The following is an 8260-nucleotide window of genomic DNA, read 5'->3' on the forward strand; positions in this document are numbered from 1 at the left end:
TTAAATTGATTCAAATTTTACTCTACATTAAACACGCATCTGCTTCTTCTTCAAAAAGTTGTCACTGATTACCAGTGAACTTGTTTTCTTCCATACAACTTACTATGATCACACAAATGCTTGTGCACTTGACCATAGCTTCCACTCTATGTCCTATATATTCTGTTGACTACGCAATTTCTTATTCACAATCACTCATTAGTTTTGATCAACTAACGCTTTGCCTCTACTGGAAATTCTTAATTCAAATAGGATGAGTCACACATAATTCCAGACTTCAATTTCTCATCTTGTGCATTAAAACATTGTTCCTCCAAAACTATATAAGAACTTTTTGGATCCTTGGCCTTCACAAATACTTTTTTAAATTCCTCAACATGCTCTTTTACTACTTCTTTCTGAATGTTATCATTGTTATCATTCATTCTATAATTCTTATTATTATTCCTTCTATAATTGGGATTCCTATTGAAGTTCCTGCTATCCATTCTACAGAATCTTGTTGTGTGTCAAAAGTTATTAAATAAATGACATATATGTGCATTTCTTCTTTGATTAGTTCCATTCTAATTTTTAGGTGCTCTGCAATTCCTTCCAATATGTCCACTATTGTTACACTTGTAACATAGGACATGTTTCCTTTCACTATGAGATCTTTCTCCATCATTAGATCTATTTTGGGATCTTCCTCTTTTATTACCGACAGGGTTAGTATTCCTAAACATTCTATTATTTGCATTATACTTTCAAAATTAGATTTCTTAGAATCTACCACTTTATGTCCATAAACATGACAATTATAAAAATAGAAATTAGTAATAGGTTTAAAAGAATTAACTATGTAATCTCTTTTCATATGACCAACTTCATTGCATATGGAGCATCTACCTTTGAACTCATGTCTAACTTCCTTGAATGGTTCATCTTTCTTAGGTTTATCAACTTGCTCTATTTTCTTTGGTTCATTATTTTTCATAGACAAATCAACTAGTTCAATCTCTTTAGATACTTCAATAGTTGTGCTTGATTCAATATGACTCAGATTAGATTCTTTAGGAGACTCAGCAACTAGATCTAGTTCTTTCCTAATTTCAATTTTCTTTGTTGACTTTTCTCCAATAAGATACCCAAGACCTATCTTGTCATATGAAGGTCTCTGGTTAAATATCTTCTCATTAATTTTCTCATTATAGGAATAAAGTTTTTCTAATTTTTGCTTAGCTTGTGCCAAATCTCCTTTCACAATGGTATTGTGCTTTTCTAATTCTTCATGCTCAATCTTGATAGAATCTAATTTAGATGTTACTTGACTTAACTAGGATCTAAGGTCTGTATTCTTAGATTTTACATTAGGTTCATTCTTACTATCATCTTTCTTAAGACTTAACTTAAGTTCAATGATTTTCAATTCATGTTTTAAAATCTCATTTTCTTTCTTCAGAACTCCTACTTCATCATTGTTACTAGTCTACACATTTGATTCTGTACCATATTTTAGATCATCAATCTTGTCTTCCAACTTACCAATGTAGACTTTTTCATCCTCATCCATATCTTTTAGGTTGTCTCTTTCTTCTATAAGAAGATCAATTTGTTCAAGAGCTTCTTCAAGGTTTCTCTTCAACTATTCTATAGCTATAGGGATTTGACTCAAGTTGTTAAGCCTCTTTTGAGTAATTGAGATTTCATACCAATTGTTAGAAATAGATAATACTATGGGGGGAGGGGGGGTGAATCAGTATTCTACAAATTTTTTCCCACAACTAAATATTGTTAATTACTTTATAACTTGTATATGAAAGTAAACCAACAATGTTGAACAGTAAATATAACCATGCACAAAGAGACTCATAAAACCATTATTTGTTAATTAGGGAAACCTTGGCCAAGGGATAATCCTGGGGGGGGTGATACCCACAAGATGATCCATTAAAAAAAAAATTCTTGTTGAGGGTATTGACCCTGTTAGGAGTCTGTAAAATACACACAGTGTCTCGAGTCCTTGTTAGAGGACTAGGCCCTATTAAAATCCTCAAACCTATTAGGAGTTTTTTCAACCCTTTTAGGAGTTGGTAGAACAAATATAATGTATGCAAGAAGAGCCCATTGCACTAACAAGCAATTAAATAGTTTAGTTTCTTCACAAGAGTAGGTATACCTACAATACTATCTTATTGATGTATCTCACACTTGCTCTAATCATACATCATATTTCACATCACATAAGATTCACATATTAGATAAGCTTTCTTCTTAATCATTCACATCACATTCACTTCACCACACATCACATTCATTCATATCATATCTATGCAAGATATGATCTTTGCTTATATCTCACAAATTAATAGATCTCTGCTCAATCATCCTTAATGCTTTCACATACTTGATCAAATATAAAAATAACTTAGGGTAAACATCTAGGGTGTTGGCCCATCATGACTTAGTAATTATTTTGTGACCAAAATAATTCCTTAAGTCGTACAATCCAATTCTCTGATATGCTCTATTATGTTATGTTAAATACCTGAATTGGTATCTTGATTGTAACTCATGTCTTACCATTTGTATAGGTCTGCACACTGACATACATCATCACCATGTTGTCATCTATCGATCCTTAATTGTGCATGTCCTAACTCAAACTTAGTTACTTGTACATGCTTATATGTCTCTTTACTACTACAATTTGCCTAACGCTTACACAAATTTCTAAATATGATTGCGTAAATGAAATACTGAATACATGTTGCCATAAATGACAATACTTCAGACATATGAGTAGCCATATTACGAACAAGATTTAGCTTAGAGAACCTATTATGATCTAAAAAGTGAGACAATCTAAAAGTATTACTTATCCTTTGCTTGTATAGATCTAGTTAAGCACAATTTTTTCTTCTTCTTGCAGATAACCAACACACTGCATAACTTCACCATGTATTCATGATCTATAAACTTGCAAGTGCATTAGGTTGTAATATATATATATATATATATATATATAGACTTTTTCTAACATATATGCATTGCCATAATTGTGTGACACTATAAGGTCTATCCATGTCATATTGTCACATCATCATAACAACTTGATTATGAAAGTTTGATTGGATTTGACCACACCATCACTAGTAGTAGATAAACATAAAATCTTTCAAATATTTTATGAAATACTCACAAAATGATCTTCAATCCATATAAATTATGTCTTTAGGTACTGTTGTGGCCTCACAATGCATGCCTCATTTTGAGTCACAAAATGTGGACCCCCTAGTTCTAAAATTCCCTACAAGGCATCTAGTCTAAAGCTTCAGCCATTTTGAACCCTCCTTGGGGTCTAGGTCAAACCTTGCTGATCTAATTTAAGAAATGGGCTAAAACACAATATCTGGTGAGAGTCAAGTACTTGCGATATCAATGTTCAATTTTTGGAAAAACTTGTGAAAACTCGAAAGAGTTGTATGAGAACCAAAATCCATCATATTATTCAAAAATGTAAGAATATATACAATGATAGAATATCAAGAGTCGCCATAGCCATGAATTCAAAAATTATATGTGGCTATAATAAAAATAACAATATTTAACTAAAATTGTTCAAACTAGGTGTTTATTTACCCCAACTTGTTGGGGTCATAACTTTTGATCTAGAGCTCAAAATTCAAAACCATTTACATCGTTGGAAAGAAGAACTAAAAATATAATTTCTATCCCTAAAATAGTGAGCCTTTGGATTCCCATTTTTAGGGATCGATGAAAGTTTCAACTTGAAATTTTGAGTATAAGATCTCTTGAAAAGCCAATTAAAAAGGCCTATGAAAGTTTACAAAAAAAAGAAGATTTTTTTTCAAACATTTGATCATTTTTGATAATCTAGATCTCTTGGTCTTTGACTGGGAAGGATCAGGCAGTCAGAGAGAAGAAAAAATAAGGAATAGATTTCACAATGCTCAAATATGTGCATAACATGAAGGTGCGCAAGTGCGCATAAAATGAAGTTGCAACACATAATGTGTAAGTGCATAGATTATTATAGCATCTTCATTATTAGAAGCAATAGAGTTCTCACCTAAGCTTGTAACTTTCACCTTCAAAGGATTCACATGTAAGTTTTAATTCATGAATTTACATTGAAGATCAAAGATGCAAAGGTTGGACACATGAACCAGAACAAGTTCCTCATCTTATGTAGCAATTAATGACAATATTCAACACATGTAATTTAGGAGTTTAGATAGAAGAAGAAGGAGTTCAAGTCTATGCCAAGGTTGGGCTATAAAGAGGGTATAAGTCATCAAAAAGGACAAAATAAGTACACAAGAGTGCTCCCAGATCTCGTCTGAGGAAAACCCAAAAACCATTTTCAAAACAAAGAATTTTAATTTTTTAGGGAATTAAGTACCTTAAACAATTTCCAAAAGATACGTAGGTGCACATATCTAAGACATCTAGAGGCCCCCCAAGGTTCTGAACATTACAAAACCCATGAATTTCAAGTTCCAGGGAATGCCCAAGAAGTCGCACTTCATGATTTCTATAAGAAAGTGAGGGTAAAGTATGAAGCTTTAGACTTATTAGCTCCTCAAGAAATCATCTCTTCTATCCAAAAGTTCAAAGGGAAACATCCACACATCATTTTGGTTGAAGGTCAATAGGACCCAGATTATGGAAATTGGAAAATTGTGAAGTTGAAAAAATTCCAACTCTAGAAAATTGTGAAGTTAGAAAAAATTCAAACTCTGAAAAATTGTTATGTTGAATAAAATTCTAACTTTGGAAAATTGTGTAGTTAGAAAAAATTCTAACTTTGAAAAATTTGTGAAGCTAAAAAAATTTCTAACTCTGGAAAATTGTGAAGTTGAAAAAAGTTTTAACTCTGGAAAATTGTAAAGTTAGAAAAAATTCTAACTTTGGAAAATTGTGAAGTTAAAAAAATTCTAATTCTATAAAATTGTGAAGTTAAAAAAAATTCTAACTTTGGAAAATTGTGAAGCTGAAAAAATTTTTAACTCCAGAAAATTGTAAAGTTAGAAAAAATTCTAATTTTGGAAAATTGTGAAGTTAATTTTTTTTAAAACTCTGGAAAATTGTGAAGTTAGAAAAAATTCAACTCTGAAAAATTGTAAAGTTAGAAAAAAATCTAACTTTGGAAAATTGTGAAGTTAGAAAAAATTCTAACTTTGGAAAATTGAGAAGTTAGAAAAAATTCTAAATTTGGAAAATTGTGAAGTTGAAAAAAATTCTAACTCTGGAAAATTGTGAAGTTAGAAAAAATTCTATCTCTACAAAATTGTGAAGTTGAAAAAATTCTAACTTTGGAAAATTGACACTTAGAAGAATTTTTGGATTTTTGGGTCTTGTCACCAAGGTGCATAGGTGCACATATGCACTTTTTGAAGGTGCACTTTTCTCAGAGGTGTGCTGAGAATTTTTGAAGAAGAATCAATGCATTGACATTTAACTGCCAGTTACTATTTTAGAGCATTCTATGCACCAAAAACACATTTTGACATTATTTCAACTCCCTAAAATGCCTAGAGAAGGCCAAGCTTCCATTTTTAGAGCTCCTAGAGACTCCCAGATCATCTTGTGGCTTCTATCTTCTTATCTTCTCAATCTTTTATTGTTTTAAGTCATGCAAAGGCTCATGCACCCATTAATTAATATAAACAATGATGGAGACCTACTTAGCACCATTTATAGAGTCAGTTTGTATATAATTAGATTTATTTTATTATTGTTCAACATGTGCTTGCATTTTAAGAGCTCTCACTCTCAGCAAAAAAAGAGGAGATTATTTCTTATTAATACATGGATGTAATATGTACTCCAAGCCATTATTTTGATGCAATAATATATGCTATTGGTGCTCTCATTCTAAGTGTAGTTATTCTTGTTGGAGTGTGTTTTTTTTGCGAATGCATGTTGATGAATAATAATGGAGCCAATGGTTTTATTGTGTTGTTATGATTTTTCAACTTTTTAGTTCTGGTGTTTGCCTTGTGTTAACAAATTCTGTAAATGTACTGAGTTGGAGAAAAGATCACTTATTGTTTCTACATAGCTTCTTGTCTAGCATGAGCACACTTTCTATGGCCTTGCAATTTGATGAGAAGTGAAAAATCTTTTGGTTATTATTGAGTTCCCATCGATGATTGCATAAGTGGAATTAAGGAAGCGTTGTTCCTATTTTTATTGGTTTCCTAGCCAATCTTTTCGACGATTTAACTTCCAGACGTGTTATTACTGTGGTTTATGTTCATTAAGAATTTCCCTTTCAAGTTATTTTCTTTAATCTCTCATTGCCTTATCTTTATTATTTTCTTTGCTAACAATCAGTTAAAATAGGAATTCATTTAATTGCTTTGATAAATTGCATTCATCATAAAATAGAAAATACCAAAAATATATCTCTTGTAGTTTATTTTTTTGAAACAAGTAGATCAAACATATTATCTAAAATTAGTTCAAACCAGAAAAGGTCTCCTCATGAACAAACACATTTATCTTCAATTGAGAAAATTTTAGTAGGTCGTAAGATCACCCAAAACCTTGGAGTTGATCCTAGATTAGCTTTTCAAGAGAGGAGTTTAGAAATATTCATGTCATTAAGCATCATGCAAAATGATAACTCAACAAAAGTGGCACTAGAAGGAGGGCCTAAAAACCATTCAGTTCAAAAACCCAAAATTTTGTTTAAAATTTCTATAATTTTCAGAAGTTTCAAATTTTTCCAAAGTCTATCACTGTCAGAGGGTGCATAGGTGCACTTTTTAGAGGTGCAATTTTCTAAAATAAATAGAAGTTTCCAAAAGTCAGTCACTTTCACAAGCCTCACAGTGATAAAGGGATACCGAGAGCTACACCAATTCACATTACAAATTCTATCATCATTATCCACTCTACATTCTACTTCACACATTCCCATTATTATGTACCATGTCTTTCCTCAATGCCCAAAGTTCACTTTTGAATCTAACTTGTCCATTACATGACTTGCCCAAAAATCCTAAGAAGTTTTTTCCGTTGTTCATCTATGAAGAATCACGAACAACAAAAAATCATCATATTAAAATTTTCAAGGAAATATATAATTGAAACCAAATTCAGCATATGGATGTGGTATGTCACCTTTTCCCTTACGCTTTGGGGAAAATGACATTCGATTGGTACCTCAATCTGCCACTAGCATCAATAAGGGATTGGAAGTCTTTTGAGAGCAAGTTTCTAAAACAATTCAAGATCTATATTAATCCAGCTATCCTACATCATCATATCATCTCAATTAAGAGGGATCCCAACAAGAATACTTCCCAATTTAATCATCACTTCTATAGGACATACCAAATAATGGAGTTTCCTCACACTGTACCACAAGAGGCTACTATCCAGATCTATTTGGGAACAATGGATTAATTAACTTCTATTTTTCTAAGAAGGTGTAATACCCCAAAATTGGCTCATTGCCATCTCAACCAATTTTGCTCTATTTTTGATCAATCCTAAAGTCCTATTCCATTAGGCAAATTCTTATTCAGCTACTCGCTACTTGACTTAATTGTCAGATGCAGAAAACCCTAATCTGCATTCATCATGCTTATTATTTAATTCCTATAGTATTTACTCATATTAGTCACATTAAACCTATTGATTAATATTTAATTTAATTACTAAGTATTTATACTTAAATTAAATTAAATTATATCTGAAGGTTAATGTACTATGGAATTAAATTTATTAAATTTAATAAATGTGCCTATTTTAATTAATTAAACAAAATTATTTAATTAAATGGAGCACTTACTTCTAATTAATTAAACAAAGTTATTTAATTAAATGGGAAGCCATTCCTAATTAATTAAATGAAGTTATTTAATTAAATAAGAAAAGTGTCTCTAATTAATTAAATGATTATTTAATTAAATAGAAAATGTAATTATGAGAGTATATCTCATTTTATTAAATTAAATATCTCACCAAAATCTCTCTTCAGTTCAAAAAGGGAAATTTCCAGTTCACTATTGATAAAAAAGGAATTAAATTAGTTAACTCCTTATTCTACTCAAATTAAATTAGTTAACTCCTTATTCTACTCAAATTAAATCAGTTAACTCCCTTTAATTTGGGAATCTTCCTTTATGACTGAACTTCATCTTCAATCGTGACCGTTGATGGATTCCAGAAAAGTCCATTTAAGAGACCCTCATCTCTTCATTTTGAAGGAGGATAAATTAGAATTTGTATTGAATTGCTGTTG

Source organism: Cupressus sempervirens, chromosome 6 (assembly GCF_028749045.1).
Source record: "Cupressus sempervirens isolate cs-2001-9-10 chromosome 6, ASM2874904v1, whole genome shotgun sequence".
NCBI classification, from domain to species: Eukaryota; Viridiplantae; Streptophyta; class Pinopsida; order Cupressales; family Cupressaceae; genus Cupressus; species Cupressus sempervirens.